This window comes from Eublepharis macularius, chromosome 1 (genome assembly GCF_028583425.1).
Source record: "Eublepharis macularius isolate TG4126 chromosome 1, MPM_Emac_v1.0, whole genome shotgun sequence".
Lineage (NCBI taxonomy): Eukaryota > Metazoa > Chordata > Lepidosauria > Squamata > Eublepharidae > Eublepharis > Eublepharis macularius.
This window is the reverse complement of record NC_072790.1, coordinates 241,297,980-241,321,151: the sequence shown is the minus strand read 5'-3', so window position 1 is coordinate 241,321,151 and position 23,172 is coordinate 241,297,980. Positions and strand designations below refer to the sequence as shown.

Genomic DNA, 23,172 nt, shown 5'->3' with positions numbered 1-23,172 from the left:
GGCCGTTGCCCGTGTCTAAAACGAAGCTTCAACTAGCCAGGAGAAAGATGGATCTCTCTCCAGGGAGCCGAAAGCAGTTAGTCTTTAGACCTGTCAAACAGACTATTAATATGAATCCTATAACAACAGAACATAGAAAGGCAACAACAAATAAGTTCACTAACATTTCTTAATAAATCCTAAGTTTAACATTGCTCAAAGTTTCTATGAAATACATAGGTAGAGATAGGTTCTCACCTAGATTCTCCCAAGAGATCTCTTCCATCAGTACCCTGCTTATTCTATCTGTGTTTGCAATTATATACCTAATCATATGCAAATATTTAGGGTCTATTCACATGATACCACAAACAAATAATGATTGGTTTGACACTTCACTGAATATTCATAATTTCATAGTACAGCCTTCCAATTAGTTAAAAAATTATGTCATAGTCTGATCTGCAAGATAATACTATAAATCTCTGACAAGTGTCAAGAAAAAGTTAAGTTGGGCAATCACCATTGGTTGAATCTCAGACAGAGGAACATCAATCTCAGTAGAGTCCACTATTTTAATTAATTGTCAAAGGATGTAAGCACACCTGCTGAATTACCTTACACATAGAAAAAATACACTGAAAGTTCATGCAAAGTTTAAAAGTTCATCTAGAGAATACAGAAGCTAGGCTTAGTATTTTTCAGTATTGATTATTACCATATGATTTTAATATATATTGGCATAACACGTTCATAAAGCCAGACAGTCTGGCACCTTTCAATCAATTCCCCTGGCAATATAGGCGTGGACTGTCTGAACTCTTTCTGAACTCCTTCTGGCTTTCCTTCTGGCTTGTAACCTCTCAAAGTAGCTTCCAGCAGACAGTCCAGCTTTTGCCACTGTGAAAAGAAAATGGCAGGAAAGGGAGGGACCCATGGAGCATGCCTTTCCCTGGATGCAATCTCTCTGAAACCTGGGGGTCTTCAGAGGACAGTGAGGACTATGTCCCCTGCAAATTTGGTGGGCGTTGGACATTGGGAAGGTCAGAAGAGAGGAAAGATTTGGTGTCTGCTGTACCAGAGCTCAGGAGTAGACGTAAAAGACTAAAATAGACCTCAGCTAAACACAGTGAGGAAGTGACTAATGGGCAGCGGAGCTTGAAAACAGGTCCATTATCTGTGCTGAAGGAAGGTTCTCTTTCATGGTGTTCCTGGACCTGAGGCTAGAGAGTCCTCCAAAGGGGATGACTTAATCAGGACTTTGAGCTTGAGGGCTTACATGGCTCATTGAAACCCTCTGAGTCTATGATTTTATATACTTAATTCAGGTACATTGCCTACCAGATGGGATAAAATAAAAATGTTAAAATAAATAGCACTTTGAAGAACTTCATGACACTGGTTCTAATTAACCACCAGGAGCAAAGTACATTATTGCTAAAATCAGGTAATGACCACATAAACGAACCCTTAACACAGAAAGCTAATATCCTGATTTGGAGTATTTTTTGGATCTTATTTATAAAATATTCTTATATTCCTTTAATAGTCAATTAGGTTGCTGAAATAAAATGGTGGTTTATATCTGTGTTAAGGACTGTGTCCAATTAAACTCTGTAAATTCTTGTAGACAAGAAGTTTGCAAATTAAAACACAGTACCCATTATTTTGAAGTCAAGTATCCAAATTTTTGTTAAAAATAACAATGTCTGGTGTACTGCAGCAGCAAGAAGTAAGAAGAGCCTACCATGCAGGGGGCAGCAAGGATCACTTAGTTAGGACAGTGAGAGTAGCACCTCTCTTGTTTCCTGGGGGTCATTTCCTTGTCTTGTCTCCTATTGGGCTAAACAGGGCAATATCCTGCTTCTTCTCTCTCCTGCCACACTTCTTCTCTGTCTCTGCAAGATGTAGTCAGATAGCTAGGATCTATCTCTCCCCCTTTCCCTCAAGTATGTAACTTCCTCAAATAAAGCTTTTGCCTCTCTGACCAGCTCGGCGTTTAATTCCGCAGCGTAGTTTAACACTCGCTCTAACAGGGTAATGGGCCACAGAGGCAATTAACGCAAGCTGAAGTTAAGAGAGAGCAATAAAAGTTCTGCCGTAGCCGCAGGCTAAAGCACAGAGGGCAGACAATAGAGGAAAGATGGCTGACTCCTACAGTGCACAGCAGGGGTTCCAGATCGACCGACTACAAGACGGGAGGAACTATGATCTTTGGGCAGAAAGAATAAAAGCCCATCTTATTCAACTGGACGTCTGGTCTGCAGTAACAGATGAAAAACCGACTGGAGATCCTCAGAAGGAAGCCAAATGGGTCAAGCACGACAATAAGGCAAGATCTATTATCATTAATGCTTTAAGTGATAAACAATTGATAAGAGTAATTCATGAGCCCACTTCTAGACAAATGTGGACGTCTCTTCTAGAAATAAACCGTCAAGAATCAATTAAAACTAAAATTTTGCTAATGAGGCAATTGTATCGGATTGAGATGAAGCCTCAGGAAAAACTGAAAGATCATATTGCAAATTTCATGGAATTAACACAGAAATTAAGATCCCTTGGAAAGGAGATCCAGGATGAGGATCTAGCTATAATTTTGCTGTCTAGTCTTCCTCAATCTTATGCAAGCATTGTACATGTTTTGGAAATGAGAGAAAATTTAAGCTTAAACTATGTACTTGCAAGACTGCAAGAGGAAAGTTTTAGCAAACTGGATCATATAAGTGAGCCAAGAGAGCTAGCTTTAAGAGTCAGTTCAAGAAGGGATTTCTCCTGCAGCTTCTGCAGAAAGAAAGGACATTTAAAGGAAGACTGTTGGTTTCGTGATTCACAGAGAGTGAGCAACCCACCGCCACGAGGGATGGGAACAAAGGGCTTTAGGAATGCTAATGCAGCCATTAAGTCACCTAATGCCGATGGTCAAAGGAAAAGCAGATCTGATAAGAATTGTTTAAATGTTGGTAAAAATGATCAAAGCATATGCAAATAGGCAATTGACAGTGCATGTACTAACCATCTTTGCAACAACGAGAAGTTTTTTAATGAGATGAAAGAAAGCCACGACAAATTGTATACAGCAAATGGAGAGGCTTTAACGGCTCAGGGACAAGGGACCGTATCTGCATGTTGTGCACTACCCAGTGGCCAAACTAGAGAAGTGCAGATCACTGATTGTCTATATGTACCTGAACTTAAATCTAATTTAATATCGGTTTCTGTGATGGCCAAAAGAGGAATTGAGACTGTATTCAAAGGAGAGAAATGTTTTATTAGCAATGATGGTGAATTAATTGCACAAGGCACATTAGAAGATGGCCTGTATATGCTGGATTGCTCTGAAGGCACAGTGAATTTAATTGAAAAGTGCACTCACAAGAATTGTACTAGTCTTATCCATAGAAGGCTTGGACATGCTAATATGGATTATATATATCAGCTTGAAAGGCAGAATCTGACTAATGATTTGCAAATGAGAAAATGTCCTGATGCAGAGAAATGTGTTTGCTGTATTCAAGCCAAAGGCACAAGACCTTCTTTCACCAAACAGAGTGAGAAGCAGACGACAAGACCACTGGAGCTGATTCACAGTGATGTCTGTGGACCCATGGGAACAGAAACACCCAGTGGAAGTAAGTACTTTCTGACTTTTACTGATGATTTTTCAAGATTTACTGTGATTTACCTGCTCAAGGAAAAGAGCCAAGTACTGGAAAAATTCAAGATGTACCTAGCAATGGTGCAGAACAGATTCCAGAGAAAACCAATGGCTATCCGCACAGACAATGGAGGCGAGTACGTGGGGAAGGAGATGACAAGCTTCCTAGCAGCAGAAGGAATAGAGCATCACCTGACCGTGCCATACACCCCCGAACTCAACGGGATAGCAGAGAGGAAAAATCGTTCTCTCACAGAAATGTGCAGGAGCATGCTGCAAGAAGCACAGCTACCTCAAAAATATTGGGGAGAAGCTATCAACACTGCTGCCTATCTGCAGAACATGCTACCTACAAAGGGTGCAAGCAGCACACCATTTGAACTGTGGTACAACCGCAAGCCCAATGTAAGGCATCTGAGAGTGTTTGGATCAAAAGCCTACACTTATGTTCCGAAGGAAAAGAGGTCTAAGATGGATCTCAGAACAGAAGCAGGCATATTTGTTGGATATGCACTGGGATGCAAGGGATATCGAATCCTCAACCCAGAGACAGACACGGTGAAGATCCGCCATGTGGTGCACATTGATGAAGAAGAGAAGGCAAGCAAGCCTGACATCAGAGAGTCTACACCAAAGGAAGCTGATGCAGCACAGCAGCCAGAGATTGTGCAACTCTGGGACCTGACTGAGACGCAAGAGACACCTGCAGAGCCCACAGAAAGAGAAGGGGAAGCAGAGCCAAGTGTCAGATGCTCAGACAGAACAAACAAAGGAGTTCCACCACTGAAATTCTCTTACCTGGCAAAAACAGAAGCTGTACCAGAACCTTCTAGCTGGGAAGACATAGAAGGAATGCCAGCAAGAGAAGCAGAGAAATGGAGAAAAGCTGCAAAAGAAGAAATTAACTCTCTGATCCAGAACAAGACATGGATTCTCACAGAACTACCACCTGGAAAAAGGACAGTAGGATGCAAATGGATTTTCAAAACCAAACTTGATGCAGATGGAGAAGTACAAAAGTACAAAGCAAGACTAGTTGCAAAGGGATATTCCCAGAAGTATGGAGAAGACTATGATGAAACCTTCGCACCAGTAGTGAAACACACTTCAGTAAGAACACTACTGAGCATAGCAGCCGCAAGGAAGATGCATGTGGAGCATCTGGATGTGAAAACTGCTTTTCTTCACGGAGAGCTGGAAGAAGACGTGTATATGACACAGCCTCCTGGATTTGAACAGTCCAAAGACAGAGGACTTGTATGCAAACTACAGAAGAGCATTTATGGACTAAAACAGGCTGCAAGAGCCTGGAATCAGAAACTGAACCAAATGCTCATCAAAGAAGGATTCAAGCAAGGCGGGGCAGAACGCTGCCTGTACTCAAGAAAGAAAGACAACAAATGGACTTTTATCCTGATTTATGTAGATGATATTCTTCTTTGTTATGAGGATCAACAAGATTGTGATGAAATAATTCAGCACCTGAACCAAGAGGTTGAAGTAAAGCGTCTTGGAAATGTCAGCTTTTACCTTGGAGTTCAAATAGAGCGAGAGGAAGATGGAAGCTATCTTCTCAATCAAAAGCAAAAGATCATGGATTTCCTAGACTACATGGACATGAAAGATGGAAAACCAACATGTACTCCAATGGAAACAGATTTCCTGAAACAAAATGGAAACAATGAACCTCTGAGAAACATCAAAGTGTACAGAGAAGCAATTGGAAAACTGCTCTACATAAGTACAGTGACCAGACCTGACATAGCAGCAGCAGTTGGAATACTGTGCAGGAAAAGTGCATCACCAAGTGTGAATGACTGGCAAGCAGTCAAAAGACTGGCAAGATACCTGAGAGGTACTGCACAATTGAAGCTCAAGCTACCAGCAAGCGACAATCCCAGACTAGTGGGATTCATGGATGCTGACTGGGCAGAAGACATCACAGACAGAAAGTCTACCAGTGGACGAGTATTCTTTTATGGTGGAGGAGCAATCAGTTGGACAAGCAGAAAGCAAGACCTAGTAGCGGCATCAACTACAGAAGCTGAATACATATCAGCAGCAGAAGCATGCCAAGAACTCAAGTGGATTCTACAACTATTAGAAGACTTTGGGATAAATGAACCCAAACCTATACAACTCTTTGAAGATAATCAATCTTGCATAAAGCTTGCAAATACAGAAAGAATTGGATCAAGAACCAAGCACATTGACATAAAGAATCACATTGTGAGAAATATGCAAGAAGAAGGGCTTGTTGAGCTACAGTACTGCCCTACAGAAGAAATGACAGCAGACATCCTCACCAAGCCACTTGCCAAAGAGAAATTTCAAAGTCTACGAGAAAGACTGAACTTTGTGGACTTTGTACACTAGACATTGAGAAGGGGTGTTAGAAAAAACAATGTCTGGTGTACTGCAGCAGCAAGAAGTAAGAAGAGCCTACCATGCAGGGGGCAGCAAGGATCACTTAGTTAGGACAGTGAGAGTAGCACCTCTCTTGTTTCCTGGGGGTCATTTCCTTGTCTTGTCTCCTATTGGGCTAAACAGGGCAATATCCTGCTTCTTCTCTCTCCTGCCACACTTCTTCTCTGTCTCTGCAAGATGTAGTCAGATAGCTAGGATCTATCTCTCCCCCTTTCCCTCAAGTATGTAACTTCCTCAAATAAAGCTTTTGCCTCTCTGACCAGCTCGACGTTTAATTCCGCAGCGTAGTTTAAGACTCGCTCTAACAATTTTAAACCTAAGTTTTCAAATAAAAAATAAATTATGGCATTTAATGGAGAGCTGAAGATCTTATTAGCTCTCTCCGTTCACACAGAGAGAAGCAAAAAAATAAAACACAGCCTGTAGCTTATAGTTTTTCATCCAAATTTCTTCTCTTTGCTGGTTCCCACTTGATGGAATGGACTGCCTGAAGAAGTCAGGGAAGTTCCCATTCTCCTGGCTCTCTACAAAATAGGCAAAACTGAATTATTCAAGAGGGCTTTTTTTACCCAGAGAAAAGGTCTATGCTGTAGGGAAATGGTTCAGAGAGATGTGTTGGTTAAGGGATAGGCTGTAGACTCTGCATACTGAATTTTGCTGTAAGCATGCTCCTACTGGATAGTTTCCAAATCATTTAATCTGTCTATTATGTTTTGTTTCAGCATAGTTTCTGCTCTGTATTAGGTATATGATTATTTTCATAGTCCCTGTTTTATTGTATTGTTTATTGAATGTCCCAGCTGTTGATCGTCTTGGCTTATACTGTGTAATCTGCCTGGAGTCTCAGTAAGAAAGGCCAACTATAATAAAAACGTAAGTATGTTAACAAAAAATAAATTAGACGGGAGGAAAGGGGCAGATGTCCATAAATGATATCAAGAAGAAAGCAATCAGGCCTCCAGCACCAGAGGGAAATTGCATGTTGAGGATATGAGTCTGTTCCCTCCTCACCCCTCTAAAGCCTGTATAAAAACACCATCAGGACAAGATTTTGCATCCAGTTTCTTAACTCATCTCTTGATCAAGGACTTCAGAGAGTTTGGTAAGTATTGAGGATAAAGTTTATCAGGATAGATTAGATGGCAGGAACTGGCAATACTGAGCCTGGAGAAGAGTAAAGAGGGGATATAAGAGCACTCTTCACATAGATGGGGGGCTGTCACATGAAGACGGCAAGGAAATGATTTCTGATGCTCCAGAGCAAAGATTAGAAGTAGTGGGTTTAAATGACCTGGCAATAGATTGCAGTGGAATCTAAAGAGAACATTCCTAATTGGATAAACAGTTTAAGAACAGAACCAAATATCTTTGTGGAAGAGAGCTTGACCTTCACTGGATGTCTTTAAAGCTAGACTGCAATCGCAGGGGATTCAGCAAGCAGGCAGTTGAAATAGATGGCCTGCAAATCCTCCACTCCATTTGGGTCTTTGCATGAGCTGATGAGTTTTTGAAGTGTGACAGAGCTGCTGCTTGCTACTTGCTAGCGTTTGGGGAGAGAGACAGAGAGAGTATAATTGAGCTTGGATTTTGGGGATCGGGAAGGATCTATCTCCTCTGGTTCCAGTGCTGCTGCCAGGCCCTGGGTCCAAGCTCAGTGGGCACCTCCAGCTGAGGGCTCACACAGTGTTATTAGTGCCTGATCTGTTCATGTCTGTGGGAGTGGTGGGCTAGGGCTCTAGTCCCTCCCTCCCTCTGGTGCCAGGGCTGCTGCCAGGCCCTGGAGCCAAGCTCAGTGGGCACCTCAGCGGAGGGCTCACATTGATTCTTATTTATCAGTGCCTGATCTGGTCAGGTCTGTGGGAGTGGTGGGCTAGGGCTCTAGTCCCTCCCTCCCTTTGGTTCCAGGGCTGCTGCCAGGCTTGGCTGAGGCCTCACCAAATGATTATTATTATCATAGCCATTATCATTCTCATTATTATTATTATTATCATCACTATCATTATTAATAGTCTCTGTGCCTGTTCTGTCCAGGCATCTTGGTGTGCTGGGCTATGGCTCTAGCGTCAGCCTCTGGTTCCAGGGTTGCTGCCAGGCTCTGGGGCCAAGCTCAGTAGGCACCTTGGCTGAGGGCTCACACAGTATTATTATTGCCTGATCTTTTCAGGTCTGTGGGAGTGGTGGGCTAGGGCTCTAGTCACTCCCTCCCTCTGGTGCCAGGGTTGCTGCCAGGCCCTAGGGCCCAGCTCAGTGGGCACCTCAGCTGAGGGCTCACATTGATTCTTATTTATCAGTGCCTGATCTGGTCAGGTCTGTGGGAGTGGTGGGCTAGGGCTCTAGTTCCTCCCTGCCTCTGGTGCCAGGGCTGCTGCCAGGCCTTGGGGCCAAGATCAGTGGGCACTGTGGCGGAGGGCACATAGAGTCATCTCCTTTTATGTCCTCCTTAATTCTAGTTTGGTGGCAAAATGAGTCTTCCTGTTGTGTTGGCCAGCAAGGGTGGTTGTGGAGTGAAGTGCGATGGCAGTCCTCCTGGTTTACTTGGGGAAAGCAGTATTGGGTGTGGCTCAAAGGCAGCATAGATTCCTCCCGCTCCCCCCAATTCACCTGTGGGGGCTGTGGAGGAGGCCAAAGAGGTGTCCCGGCAGATCTCACAAAAAACGCGGAAGATCGCGTTTCCTCGTGCAAGATTTGCGCGACGTCGTGTGACATTGCTCAAATCTCATGCGAGGAAATGCAATCTTCCGTGTTTTTTGTGCGATCTGCTGGGACATTACATGCACAGGCAGGGAGATTATTCTCCCTCAAAAGGCCAGATTTATTGCTTTGCGTTTAAACTCCAAATCTTGCATCTTCTTCCACAGCTTTAGCTACTGAAGGGTTTGATGACTGGCAAAACCCCCTTCTTATCAAAACTCATGAAAACTCAGAGAAGCATAGGAATGCCGTGTTGGCCTACCTAACAAGGAAGTGAGGGCAAACGTTAACTTCAAAGCTAGAGGAACAAATAAAAGCAGAACAGCAGTACCGGCGGCATGTCATGGAGAGAATTATTGCTGTAATATGCACTCTTGTAGAACTAGGCTTACCATTCAGAGGAGACAATTAACACTTTGGATCTCCAAATAATGTTAATTATCTTGGTCTTTTAGAACTAGTGGCAACGTTTGATCCATTTTTACTTGCTCATATCAATTGGTATGGACATTCTGGATCAGGCGATCTCTCTTATTTGTCAAAAACTATATGTGAGGAAATTATTCAACTCATGGCAACAAAAGTTAAGGATGCAATTCTGGCTGATGTGAGGCAAGCTGGATATTTCAGCTTTTCAGTAGATTCCACTCCTGACATTTCACATACTGGTCAGTTGTCTTTAATTATCAGATATGTATCACCTGAAGATGGTTTGCCAACTGAGAGATTTTTAACTTTCCTTGAGCTAAAAGACCACTCAGGAGAAAGCATGGCTGATTTATTGTTCAACCATTTCACTACTGAGCTTGAAATTGACTTCAGAAAATGCCTTGGGCACTCTTATGACAACACTGCCAGCATGGCTGGTAAGTACAACGGTATGCAGCAAAAAATCATTAAAAAAAACAATTTGCAAGATTTATTCCATGCGCAGGTCTCTCTTTAAATCTGGTGGGCCGTTCTGCTGTGGATTGCTGCCTTGAACTGTTTTGGCATTATCAATGAAATGTATACCTTCTTTTCATCCTCCACAAAGAGATGGGCAGATCTAAAATCATTTTTGCCACCTCAGTCTAAAGTGCCTAAATACTTGTCAGACATTAGGTGGGACGCACACGCAAAAGCCACAGAAGCTGTTTTGGAAAGTTACAGTGCTATCACTTATGCCCTCAGTCATTTGTACTCTGACATTAATGGGAAGGGGGAGACCAGGCTTCAAGCTAACAATCTTTTGCAGAAAATGGAAGAACTGGAATTTGTGTTTATGCTGCATTTTTGGACCCGTGTGCTAGGTCATTTTCACAAGGTCAGCAAAGCCCTTCAGAAATCAGACCTCTTACTGAGTTCTTGTGCGAGTTTGCACAGTTCACTTCTAGATTTTTAAAGGAAAATTACAGAAGATTTTGATGAGAAACAAGCAAAAGCCACCTTGCCAAATGTTAACTACAAAACAAGGAGACAAAGAGTAAGGGAATGGCAAAGAAATGGCAGAAGTGCACCTGATGCCTTAGATGCACTTTCTTCAAGAGATATGTTTAGGATAAAATCCTTTATTCCTATATTAGATGCACTTGAAGCCAATTTAAAGAGAAGAAATACTGTGTACAGTGATGTTGCACAATGGTTTCCCATTCTTGCTAATCTGACAGCATCTTAGCAAGAAATTCAGCAAGGTGTTGAACTGTTGATGGAAACATCCCCAGAAGATATTGACCTGAAACTTATTGATGAACTTTTGCACTTTCACCTGTACATGAGACAAAGCCATAGGCTTACAGAAGAGCACTCTCTGTCTCATACAGACCTTTATCAAATTATATACAAGGAAAAAATTCAGATGGCCTTTCCTAATGTGGAAGCAAGCTTGCAGCTGTTTCTTAGCTTTATGGTCACTAACTGCTCGGGAGAGAGGAGTTTTTCAAGACTCAAAAGAATTAAAAATGAATTACGGGCCACGATGTCTCAAGAGAGGTTGTCTGCACTGAGCATTCTGTACATTGCAAGTGACAAACTTAGAAAAACAAATTTTGATGAAGTTTTGGATGATTTTGCTATGAGGAAGGCTTGAAAAACATTTTTAGTCTTACTGTATTTGATGGTTGTAGTTTACTTCTTAATATGTATTTTAAAACTGACTGTTTAATGACAACATAAAGTTGATTCTAAAAGTGCCACACTGTCAGGTAATCATGTTCATATTATTTACACTTCCCAGGCAATATAATTTGTAAACTCAAGGGTTTTTTTTTAAGAATAAGATTACAACTTCATTTTCCTAAAAATTAATGCTTATTCCACAAAAGGTTTACAAAGTTCAGATATTGCAGAAGTTTTTCAGTGTTAATTTTAACATTTATGTATTTTTTTTACAATCACTATGGTATTTAACAGTAACTCAGGATATGCTACCTCTGAACTTGGAGGTTCAGTCCGAAACTGTTGTGAGAAGAAACCAGTGATTGAGTTGACCTTTCCCTCATACACATACACACACTGAACTAGGTGTTGTCTTTCCAGATCAGCAACCAACTCAAGATGTCTCTAACCCCATTAGAATCAGCATTGCAAACTATTGCCAACATTTTCAACCAATACAAGGAGGATGGAAGGAATCCTCCCACAGTCACCAAGGAAAGAATGCAGAAGCTGATGAAGGATCAGCTCCCAAATTTGATACAGGTGAGAGGGGAGTGGGTTGGTTCATTGCGTGGAAGGAAGTGGCCTCCTTAACTGAAGTATTTGATGTGCAGCTCGTTGGGGGAGAAGAAGGAAGATCTTGGGTGGCATTCCAGCTGTTCTCTTCAGAGGTCCATTGGAGATGAAAGCAAGCGAGCTGGGTGAACATGGACGGAATGAGGTCATGGGATGCATGACTGGTTGATATTGTCAGGATGTCAATTTTCTAGCCAGAGTAACGCCATGTTAACTTGTATTATAATCAGTAGTTGTCTAGTTTTCCTCCCTCTAGGCCCAGGTGTCGTCCAGGCCGCTCATATCTATGGGAGCAAAGAGTCTTATTTATCCAGTCCAGCCAACGACTTTGATGTCCTCGTCTTCTCATGCCTTCGCAGACAGGACTAGAGGGGAGGCTGGGAATGGGTGTTTGAAGTGTTGTAACTTTCGTTTTACATGCCAATCTCAACAAAGCTTTCGTTCAGCCAAAGGCCTCTACAGCCTTTGGATTATGGACACCTGTATCCTGAGCATAGTCTTTCAATAAACCTTTTGGAATCAAGAGACCTTGTGCTTCTTGCAGAAGGGGTGGGAGACGAACTCAGATAACTGGGATTCCATAGTCTGACAGATATGCAAATTCTGAGCCCTTAAGTGGTATAATCCCCTTTTGTAAACTTCCAAGAGACACCAGCTTCTGAAGGAGGAGTCATTTTATGTCACCCTTTGTGCCTCCTTCTCCATTTTGTAGCTTTTCCACCCATGGCTTTTAATCTCTGGGGCCTCACTTTTGCCCAGCGGCCAATAACCTCACCCAGTGGTCCCTCCCAAGCTCCATGAGGCTCAGAACGCTTGGCGACCCACCTCTCATAGAGCAGATGGAGAAGGGTTTCAGCCAGACATGGCAGATTGATGCATGGAAGTTGGTTTCATTCTTTAATTTTGTAATTAATACCCAAATTGACTGTATTGTTGTTTGGTTGTTTGGTATGCCTTTGTGTCATTCTTGAATTTCCAGTTTCATAATTTTACTTCATTATCATTTCCCTTTTGTTTCAATGGAAGAGACACGTACACCACATTGTCAAGTCTGTGCCTTCTTGTTTTTCTACCCCAACGGAACAACATACTCCTCTAGGTCATCCACATGGTCAACTTTCAGACAGATGAAATAAAGGTTTCCCTCTTTTTGAGGCCATGAAATGCACCCATATTTAACATCAAAGTCTATTGAGAACTGATAGGAAAGATTTCAGACAGTAAAATAAACAGCAGAGTAGCCCGTTAACCTAAAGAACTGTAGAAAGAGACTGAGGCAGACGGGTGGCCTAAGGAGGGTAAGACAGCTGGCAGGCAGCAGGAGGAGGACCCTGAGGTAGGTTTGCTCAGTTAGAAGATAACTTTTGGAGACTTTTAGGCAAGCAGAGGAGTGCTGACTGGAGGGGAAATATGGCAGAGCAGGGTGAGCATTGAGAGGAGAGAGGATGACCAAGTCCCACCCCATTTCCCTCAGGACTGGAATACCTCACACATGTACGTGATCCTAGTGACTACAGCTTGCAGTTAAGGAAGCCCAGAGCCTCTCTCCCCTATCCCTTTAAGGAACAGTTTTTAGAAAACCACCGGCTGCCCTTTAAAAGTGAACTCAATAGAGGCAGAGTCTACATAAAAACAAAACCGGGTTTTATTTTTATGTTTCCTCTCCATTGTAGGTGCTTTAGATGGAAACTTTGTTTTGCTTTCATATTAATTGCAATAATGATAAAACACTCCAGAACTGTGAAACACTTGCCATAAGAAAAGAGTCTAGATTAGACTCCATATAGTTGACAATGGTGTAGAGGATGGAACTTTCAACAGAATGTGAGAGATAAGAGTTCACAGGGTTGTGATGGCTTAGGCAGACATGCTCCCCTTGTACCTATTAAGCATGTTCTTATTATTATGCATATCCTTTTATTTTATCATATAGGTATTTTTTGGGGGGAAAGAAGAGTAAGCTTAAGGAATGTTTAGTATGTTAGACCATATCTGAGCCATGCTTGGATATTAAACCTTTGTGTTTGGACTATTTCTACCTAGATAATCTGGAAGGGTATCTAAAGGACCTGTGATATATTAGTAAATCATATAACAAGCCAACAATTTCCATTTTTTATCCACCGCAGGAAAACATCCCAGGGACTTCTGAGGAGAGACGCACATCGGGAGATTGGGATAGGTTCCTGAATTCTGTCATTCAAGTGCTTGTTTCTAGATACAGATGATTCTACATCAAGCTGCATGATGTTACTAAGAGATAATAAAGACCTGATGAAAAGTCCCTGGATGGTGTTTGGCTTTTTTCATGCCATTGTGGCATGATTAATTTAATTTTCTTCCCCATCCCATGCATATTATTCAGGGCAGGCAGAAACCTAGATTGGAGGGTCTGGTGACCTGATGCTGAGGAGTGGTCAGTGGAGCTTTGCACACAATCCAAACTGTTGAAAGGCTCAGCATGGAACATCTCAGGAACTTTTATGGTGGGGCAATTTTTTGGCAGGAGTAGGATTCTGAATAAAAAACAGGGGGCATTGGAGTAACGGGAATGAGTGAAATAAGGAAGCTGAAGGAACCTGGTTGGAAGGTTCAGACTGAGGCAGTACCGGGCCCTGTGTCTTATGTGGGTTTTGTTAAAGATAACATTCTCTGCCTCTCCAATATCACTAATACTAAGGCAACAGATTCAAGAGATGCCAAAAAAACTCCTCTAAACTCAACATGTCATTTAATTGTGGAATTTGCTGCCCTTGAACATGGCAGAATTTGTAGTAATGGCTGCAAGCACAAACGGCTTTAAAAGGTTCATCGAGAAAAGTCAATCTGTGACAACTAGCCATGGCGCTTTATGGAACTTTCCACATCCAGGTGCAGTAAAAGTCTGAAACCCACAACTAGGAGGCAGCACCAGGGGAAGGCCTTGGCCTCCACGCCCTGCGTGTCGGCCCTTCAGGAGAACTGGTTGGACATGGTGTGAAACAGATTGCCCAACTAGATAGGCTACAAGTGGTATTCTGATATGAAAAACTCCGGGTTTACTTCTGTGGGTGAAAAATATTCGTTGTATGTTTGTTAGATAAAGCCGGATGATCATAAGTTAGATTTGAAAGACATACAGAAGCAAACCACTGTCCAAGCTATAATATGTTGCATTATATATTGTCTGAGATTCTTCAAATTATGCGGCCCCGTACCGGCAGCTGCGCCATGGCTTGAGCCAGGGGCTGAGATTTGCCTCCTCAGTTGGAGGAGGAGACAGACTGTCTTCCCGAGCATTCAGGGACTGAATTGGGGGGGGGTGAGATGGATGCCTTAAAAGATGGCTCCGCTCCCCGGCTGGCAGTTGCTCCACGCGATTGGCCCACCCAGTTGTAGTGCAGGATTATCCAGCTGCTGTTTCAGAGCCAGGTAGGAATTTTTTCCCCCATTTCCCCACACTGGCCAAGGAAGAGAAGAGGTTTTCACCTACCTTGTGCTGCTGACAGATGTTTGAGGTAATTGGCTGAGGTGGTGCTGGATTGGTGGTCATGAGCAGGACAGGGTTTGGCAATAGGGAGTGGGCTGGTGAGCACCCCCTTGGCAATTCCCCATCGGTGGGGAAATGGGGTCAGCCAGGAGCGGAGCATTTCATGCTCGGATGTAGGCATTTCCTCAGAAGTCTATACATCCTTGACATATAATGCAACTACTTCCTCCCTTTCTTATTGGTTTATTCCTTTTAAAAAGTTGTATTCTCAATCCTTATATTCTAATTTTGCATTCCATCCAACTATATTTCTTTTTTTTAAAATTTTTTTATTGGATTAGAAATCAAATTATTGTTCATTACAATAAATTCCCTTTAAATATTCCAATTCTAACCCGCTCCCTTCCCCCCCTTTTGTTGACTTCCAACAGTTTTCCAACCTCTTATCTATTTTTCCCTTACTCATTTCAAACTTACTTTATTCTATTGAACTTTCGTTGTCTTCTAAGCTTATCTATTATAACACAGTGCTATCTCTATTCCCTTTCCCACTTAACTTATCAAACTAAGTATTACATTCCTAACATATATTCTTTAATAATGTAACATTTTATCTGATTTTCATTCTCTATTCTCTAACTTGATCATTCTAGTCTCGTCAATATGGGACAATCAATTTGTCCCCTGTTCTGCATAACTCTAAGTACTTCTATAAACATTGTATACATTCAATATAAGTCAAACAATTTAACTTATAATCTATATGTTACTATTTACTTCCTTCCACCTTTCTTATATTCATTCTATTTTAATTATATAGTTTACCTATTATACAATTATCTGCCAGAAACATACTTAGTTAACTTATATCCTTATAATTCTTAAAATAACACCTCTATTGTTTAATACTGTATATAATAATCTAATAAAACAATTGCTTAGAAGTTCTTATTTAACTTCCCTCCCCCCGGTAAAGTCACTTCTCTCTTCTTTTATTGTATTTCAGTAATTTTCAAACTGCCACAGTTCTCCTCCCACCTCCCATTTTTTCACCAAATATTGCTTCAGCTTCTCCCAATCCATATTAAACTGTCCTGGATCGAGATCTCTCAGTTTCCTTATCATTTTGTCCATTTCTGCCATGTGCAGCAATTTGTAAATCCAATCCTCCATAGTTGGCACTTCTTGTACTTTCCACTTTTGCGCATACAAAAGTCTAGCCGCTGCTGCCATGTAAAATAACAATGTCCTATGTTGTGCTGGAATATCTTCCATTCCCAAGTTCAGTAGCAGCAGTTCTGGGTTCGTATTATCCATCCAAACATATTTTATTGTTTCTTTGCAGTACTTGTTTTTATTTTTTACAATCTACTGAAAATCCATTTTTGAGGATGTCTCCAAGGCTACTGCAACAAGAAAGCATGCAATTTTTATTTAGATCCCTTTTCCTCCCTTCTGGAACATCCTCCTACTTTGATGAAACCTTGATGGTTCCCTTGAAATTATGCTCATTCAAATTCACTGTCATTTCCAAGCATAAGCATTTGGGACAGGCAAATGATCCTGCCGTGTTCCAGAAGTTGCATTATAGGATTCAGTTGATGGTATCTATTTGTATTTCTGTAAGTAGGCAAGGGTTGTGCATCACTGTTTTTGTAGAATTTATCAGCAGCCTTTGACAAGATGCGGCAGTTCCTTGCAGATCCACGACAGAGGTAGGCAATGTTCCCTCTAAGGTCTGCAGTGTTGTGAGCCACAAATTTAGTTTGTGAGCTGAAAGTTGCATAAAAATTTATTTTGGAACTGACTTGCACAAAAGTTTTGAGAGTGCCTTTAAAAAAAATGCAGTTCACATACAAAAATACAACTATACAAACATTTGACTATCACATAAATCCATTTTTAGACGCTTATAATTACAACCTTTAAAAAATCTGAGAATTAAGGGTTAGGTTTAGCAGTGGGTCCAGGCACCCTGTCCTACCTACGTTGTGTGTATTTTATTGATATTGAGCCAAAAGAGTCTGGAGCAGAGGGGAGTCTGGGAGGAAAGCTATGCATGTGAAAAAATGAACCAAGCCAAATAGGGCTGAGAAAGAAAGACATGTTGAGGAAGGGGATGAAAGGGCCAGATTATAAAACACAAGACAAATGTCTTCTTCGGCAGCAGAGTTAAGAGGGGATATGGGTGAGTCAAAGAGAATAGAGATGCTGCCTCTGAACGGGATCCAAACTGAAGTGGAGCAAGAAGGAAGCGGGGAGGGAGCCAAGAGCCATAGCAAAGGGCCTAAAGATGATGCATCTGATGGACTTTGAAGCCCAACCATCTTGGTCCCTTCCCTTGCTCACCTGGGATCATTCCTCCCACCCCAGCCCCCTCCCTCCACCATTGCCACCAAAGGAGAAACAAGGGAGAGTGGATCTGTTTAGAATTTCACATGCCTTCCTTCTCCCAGAATGCTCAACTTTTAGGGCAACCCTCCTCAACCCAAACTCAGGGGTGTTTGTTGGTGAGGCAGATCCTGAGATTTCATGTTATGAAGAACAAAGGAAAGGAGGGAGAAAGACAGGGAGAGCTTGCTTTGTGCTTGCAACAAGGCACAAAAAGGTGCATTTTTACTTAAATTTAAACAAAGGTGTCAGTTTTATGCAAGTAAAAAAGAGAGGGAAAGAAACTGCTCAGAGAAATGCCCTAATGCTCAAGCTCAAAGGTGGTAGAAGAAGAATTTCTTCTACATGAGCAGGAGACGTATGGTTGCCAGGTGGTGACTGGAGAGACCCCCAGAATTACAACTGATCTCCAGGCAACAGAGATCAGTTCCCCTGGATAAAATAGCTGCTTTGGGGGAGGGGTGTGTGATCACTAAAGCATTATACCCTGCTAAGGTCCCTCCCCTCCCCAATTCCTGCCTTCTCCAGGCTTCACATCCTAAATCTCCAGGAATTTCACAACCTGGAGCTGGCAACCATAAAGGGGAGGGATGTATGTTGGGGAGAAAACAACTGCTTGCATGCAGAATGTCCCACACAAGTCCACACCAAGCCTACCTGGGTGCACTCTTGTGCCATCCTTCATCCACAGGCCCTCAACAGCGCAGCCCAGGCCTGCCCAGGTGCAATCCTGTGCCATCCTTCACCTGAGGGCCCTCAGAGCCACCGCCCAGGCCTGCCAGGGTGCAATCCTGTGTCATCCTTTGCCTGAGGGCCCTCAGAGGCACAGCCCAGGCCTGCCCGGGCACAATCCTGTGCCATCCTTTCCACATGGGCCCTCAGAGACGCAGCCCAGGCATGTCCAGGCACAATCCTGTGCTATCTTTTGCCCGAGGGCCCTCAGTGGCACGGCCCAGGCCTGCCCAGGCACAATCCTGCGCCATACTTTCCTCATGGGCCCTCAGAGGCACGGCCCAGGCATGTCCAGGCACAATCCTGTGCCATCCTTCGCCTGAGGGCCCTCAGAGCCGCCGCCCAGGCCTGCCCGGGCGCAATCCTGTGCCATCCTTCACCTGAGGGCCCTCAGAGCCACCGCCCAGGCCTGCCAGGGTGCAATCCTGTGCCATCTTTTCCTCATGGGCCCTCAGAGACACGGCCCAGGCATGTCCAGGCACAATCCTGTGCCATCCTTCACCTGAGGATCTTCAGAGGCACAGCCCAGGCCTGCCCGGGCGAAATCCTGCGCCATTCTTACCTTTCAGAGGGAGCCAGCTGAGCAGGAAGGTAAGGCCACTGGAGAGGAATCTCCTCTGCACTCCAGAAGGAATTCTGTGCGCCAAGAGGTGAAATTTCCTGTGCAATTGTGCACAAGCGCACTCTACAGGGAACGCTGGAGGTAGGCAGTCAGAGATGAGTTGTCTGCCACTGGGATTTGCACTACGGTGCGACTTCCGGTTTCGGATCCATGGAGGTCTAATGCAGCTCTAAAAGCTGAGCTGTCCGGGCTGCTGTTTTGATGGCTGGAGGGGCTAAAATCGCCCTCAGCCAACTGCTCTCAGGTGGAGAGCAGGCTTAGAATGCTCAAGAACCTCAGGGCGCGTTGATCTCGGGTGAGGGGGGGTCGTGCGCAACGGACTCTCTCCCATCCCTTGAGGTCCCACCCTATGACAGGTTTTGCCAAGATCTCTGCAGTAGCTCCGGAGCCAATTCGGTTGGCATAAGACCTATATGCCCAAGCTTCAAACAGGGATAAAGGGAATTGATGTGAATGGAAGATTGGAACAGTGATTACAACCCGAGAAATCGTCTAAGAAGGTAAAGATCACTATCTCTTGAAACAGGACAGATTAATTTAAGAAACCAAGTATTAAAGCTAATTTTAAAACTGCGACAGACTGAATATAAGGAGGGGAAATCCCGGCAAGAAAATTTTTTAAAGAAGGACTAAGTATAACGGAGTTATTAAAGAAATTTGATTATTGTTTTACATACCTGCGGTGACAAAGAGATAGTGGACTGTGAGAAAGTTTTAACATCGCGAGAACTGCTGTGTGTGGCTGAGGAACAGGAAGTACGTCACAATGATAGAGAAGCTGGAGAGAAGCGGCCTTCTCCACGTTATAGGAAGTAGATTAATGCCATTTTGGAAAGGGGAAGGGGCGTGGCTTCAGCGGAACAGGAAGTAGGCCATCTTGGATTACAAATAAAGGGGGAACAATCATAGAGAAACCATAGAGAAAAGACACCCGACATTTTGGACTCTGTAATTGATTTTTTTTAAGAAACAAAGTGAATTTGGGACTTTTAAAAGTAAAAGTACATAAAGTTAAATGCCACAGAGTTGAGAAAAAGGGCAGACACTTGGGAGCGAGGCAAAGCTAGCCCCACGATGTCGAAAAAGGAGTGGCAAGTAGCAATTGAAAGTTTGGATAAAAAAGTTTCAGAAGGAATTAAAGAGCTCAAAGACATGATACCAGAGATGGCGAAAGAGTTTAAAGAGACACTCAGAAAAGAATTGGCGGAAGTGACGAAAGGTATGGAAAAGATACAAAACGACTTGCAAGCCACACAGCAAACAGTTAATGTAGTAGAAAATGTGGTAGATACTTTAGCAGACATGCAACGAACTGAGATGAGGGTGATGAGAGGTAGAATGGCAGTTGCGGAAAGTAAACATATGGAGACGCAGCTAAGGTTTCGTGGTTTGCCGGAAACTGAAGGAAAGACTGCCCAAGAACAGATTACAGAACTGTTGGCTGAATATCTGGGGAAAGAAGAGGGGGACGTTGCGGCTATCCTAGATGTGGTTTACAGAATAAACTCAAGATTTGCGACCCAGAGGAAATTACCAAGAGATATAATTGTGCAGTTTACGACCAGAAATACAAGAGAAATGATTGTGAGTAAACAATTTCAGGATCCATTAGCAGTCAACGGCAAGACTGTTATTATTATGAAGGAATTGCCCAGATCGGTGCTGCTAGACCAGAAAAAATACAAAAATCTAATCCAGATTCTGAAGGATATGAAAATAAGATACAGATGGGAAATGCCTGAAGGAGTGTCCTTTGAATTTGGTGGTGTTAAAAAGCGCATCAGATCTGAACTGGAGATGGAAAAGTTTATTAGGGACAATGAAAAGGACTTACCAACAGCAAGATCATGAATATGGAGTGTAAAATTTTATCGTGGAATGTAAATGGACTCAATTCACCTAGTAAGAGGAAAAATATTTTCCATTGGTTATTAAAACAAAAATGTGACATTGTTTGTTTGCAAGAAACTCATATTAAAAAGCAGGATGTAAAATATTTAAAATCTGCAAAATTGGGAAGTGAATTTGTGGCTGCTTCAAAAAGGAAGAAAAAAGGTGTGGTGTTGTATATAAAAGAGGAATTGCAGCCAAAATTAGTGGTGTGTGATGTCGAAGCTAGATATCTAGCAGTGGAAATTATGTGGAATTTAAAGAAACTGTTGGTGATTGGAATATATGCACCTAATGGAGCAAAAGAAAGTTTTTTGATGACTTGGGTAAACAACTTGATGAGCTATCTTATGACCAGATGATTTTAGCTGGAGACTTCAATGGAGTTACTAACTTGGATGAAGGTAAGAAATCTGTAACTGCACAAAAGAAAAGAGGACTATTACCAAAGTCTTTTTTTGCAATAAAAGAACAAGAAGATGTATGGAGGAGACAGAATCCTAAAAGTAGACAATATACATTTTATTCTGCAAGACACTCCACTTTGTCACGAATTGACATGATCTGGGCGTCCAAAGACCTAGTGCTTTGGACTAAGGACGTGGAAATAATGCCTATGGTAGGCTCAGATCATAATCCAATCATGTGGAGGTTTGGGAAAAGAATAAAAAGAAGAGGTTGGAGAATAAACGAAGATATATTGCAAGAAGAGGCAAATATTGAATTGCTGCGAAGAGAGACTAAGTTTTTTATACAACACAACATGAACAACGAAGTATCAACAAATAAGGTATGGGACACTTATAAGGCAGTGACTAGAGGCATACTAATGGACTTAAATGCTAGAGCTAGGAAGAAAAGAGAGGAGAAGAGATTGGAGATTATGGGAAAAATAAAAGCCAAAGAGACCCAACTAAAGACGAGACCAGGGAAAAAGAAGTTATATCAGGATATTAAAATCCTTCAAGATCAGTTGACGGCAATGAATAATAAAGAAATGGAATGGAATCTTAAGAGAATTAATCAAAAGTCGTTTGAGGGTGCAAATAAACCTGGGAAATACTTAGCATGGCAATTGGAAAAAAGAAAGGAGAAAAGAACCATAAACAAAATTTGCGAGGAGAACAAAATACATTTGGAACAGACAGCCATTAGTAGAACCTTTTTCAAATTTTATGCAAAGTTGTACCAAAAAAAAGAAGTCAATAAAAATTTAATAATGAGCTATTTGGGAAAGATGAAGCTCCCTGCAATTTCTGAAGGATGGAGAGACAAATTGAATAGAGAAGTGACGGAAGAAGAAATAAAAGAGGCAATACGGTCGACAAAATTAGGAAAGGCACCAGGTCCGGATGGACTTACAGCTAAATTTTATAAAGTACTGGCAAATGAGCTGGCGCCTTTTCTGAAAGAGGTGATCAATGGAATCATGCGAGATCAAAGGACTCCAGCTACTTGGAGTTGCGATAGAGAAGTTGGTTTCTTCTTCGTGGACGCTGAGAAAGCATTTGATAATTTGAACTGGGACTTTATGTTTGCCGCGATGGAGAAGCTGCAAATGGGAGAAAAGTTCATTCGTGCAGTGAAAGAAATCTATAGGGACCAGAGTGCAGCAATTGTGGTGAATGAAGATGTGACTAAGAAATTGACAATAGGTAAAGGTACTAGACAGGGTTGCCCGCTGTCACCATTGTTGTTCATTTTAGTTTTGGAAATATTGATGATTCAAATTCGAGAGGATGATGCAATCCGAGGAATAAAAATAAGAGAGTTTTCCTACAAGGTCAGAGCGTTTGCGGACGATATAATGTTAATTGTGGACGATCCAATTGAGAATATGCCAAAGGTAATAGAGAAAATTAGGGAATTCGGAGATTTGGCTGGATTTTATGTAAATAAAAAGAAGTCAAAAATACTATGTAAGAATAGGACTAAACAGAAACTGCAGGAACTAGAGGAAATAGCAGATTGTGAAGTAACGAATATTTGGGAGTCGAACTGACTGCGAAGAATATAGACCTATTCAAGAATAATTATGAGAAATTGTGGACTCAAATAGAGCAAGATTTGATTAAATGGAATAGGCTGAATTTGTCATGGTTGGGAAGAATTGCAGCAGTAAAGATGAATGTATTGCCGAGAGTGATGTTCCTGTTACAAACAATTCCAATTATTCGTGACTCTAAACAATTTGAAAAATGGCAAAGGAAAATATCGGACTTTGTGTGGGCAGGCAAGAAGCCTCGGGTGAAAATGAAAGTACTACAGGATGCTAAAGAGAGAGGTGGAATGCAGCTGCCCAATTTAAGACTATATTATGAAGCAATTTGCATGACTTGGATAAAAGAGTGGATGAAGTTGAAGGATTGCAAGCTACTGGCTCTGGAGGGATATAAAAAAATATTCGGATGGCATGCATACCTGTGGTATGATAAAGTAAAAATTGACTCTATGTTCCTACACCATTATATTCGGAGAAGCCTTTTTACTGTATTGTCGAAGGCTTTCACGGCCGGAGAACGATGGTTGTTGGGGGTTTTCCGGGCTGTATTGCCGTGGTCTTGGCATTGTAGTTCCTGACGTTTTGCCAGCAGCTGTGGC

At 42.2% G+C, this 23,172-nt stretch overlaps 1 long non-coding RNA gene across 1 annotated transcript; it reads left to right on the top strand.

Moving 5' to 3' along the window:
- Positions 1–7,084: 7,084 nt before the first annotated feature.
- On the top strand, positions 7,085–13,711 carry LOC129323396 (uncharacterized). The gene is made up of 3 exons (XR_008596457.1): positions 7,085–7,166; positions 11,273–11,434; positions 13,597–13,711. It is a non-coding gene; the product is annotated as an uncharacterized LOC129323396 (long non-coding RNA).
- Positions 13,712–23,172: the final 9,461 nt, after the last annotated feature.